This window comes from Suncus etruscus, chromosome 9 (genome assembly GCF_024139225.1).
Source record: "Suncus etruscus isolate mSunEtr1 chromosome 9, mSunEtr1.pri.cur, whole genome shotgun sequence".
Lineage (NCBI taxonomy): Eukaryota > Metazoa > Chordata > Mammalia > Eulipotyphla > Soricidae > Suncus > Suncus etruscus.
In genome coordinates, this window is record NC_064856.1 from 5,148,299 (window position 1) to 5,149,639 (window position 1,341).

Below are 1,341 nucleotides of genomic sequence, written 5' to 3' on the forward strand. Positions count from 1 at the left end.
AAAGATCTGAAAAACAGATCAAATCTACAAAAGATTTGGTACTGCATTTTATAATAGAAAAAAAATCGAGTTAGTGCCAGAAACATTTAAATATTGTGACAGAATGAGTAAGGAAAAGAATTTTTTAGAAAACAAATTTCTATAAAGCAGAAATGAAGACTACGATGAAAGAACTCATATAAATTCTTTCTTTTCTTTTTCTATTTTATCAGGAGTTAACTTGTGTTCTGATCATTGAATTTGGTGGCTTTTTTTTACTGTTTATTTTTGTTTTAGTATTCAAGTTAAAATGTATGGGCTAGGTAAGAGTTAGTGACTATACTGAAGGGACGAGAGTGGGTGGTGTTTCTGAAACCGGAAATTTCATGAAAACTGGAAAGGAACTACACAAATAGGGAAGAGTTGGTGACATAAGGCAGAGTTGCGGTCCTCTTACTGGCTAGTGGTCTTGTTCTGTTTTAGGTTTGGGGGTATACTGAGTAATATACAAGGATCACTTTTGGTGGTCTGCTGGGAACCGTATGTTCAAGGATCAAAGTGATGTTGGCCACATGTAAGGCAAGTAACTTTACCACTGTACTAGCTCTCTGGCCCTGGCTAATGCTTTTGATTTTGCTTCTTCTAGTCCATTAGCATTGGTAAGTCCAGAATTAAATATTAAAATGCATTGGTATCTGAGGCCATGTAGCCTATAACTGGTGCATTTTCTGAACGAGCAATAGGCTTAGACCAGCCCAACTTTTAGAGATGTTTCCTCATAGCAAGTTTACAAAACATGAACTATAAATATGAATACTTAACTCATTGGGGCCTTTTTGTTGTTGTTGTTGTTGTTGTTGTTGTTTTTGGGCCACACCCATTTGATACTCAGGGGTTACTCCTGGCTAAGCGCTCAGAAATTGCCCCTGGCTTGGGGGGACCATATGGGACACCGAGGGATCGAACCATGGTCGTTCTTTGGCTAGCACTTGCAAGGCAGACACCTTACCTCTAGCGCCACCTCGCCGGCCCCTTAAATAAAATCTTTATTTAAGCACCATGATTACAAGCATGATTGTAATTGGGTTTCAGTCATAAACAGAACACTTCCCCTTCACCAGTACCACATTCTCAGCACCAATGGCCCCCTCCATCTTTCCCAACCCTTGCCTGCATTCGAAGCAGGCATTCTGCTTCTTTCACTCATCTTGATTGTCGTGATAATTGTTAGTATAGTTATTTCCCTAACTGCGCTCACCATTCTTTGTGGTGAGTTTCTCATTGGGGTCTTTTTTTTTAATTGCAGGAAACAAATGGCATCTCTTATTTCATAAATGAGTTCCTCAGTTTCCAAATACACGT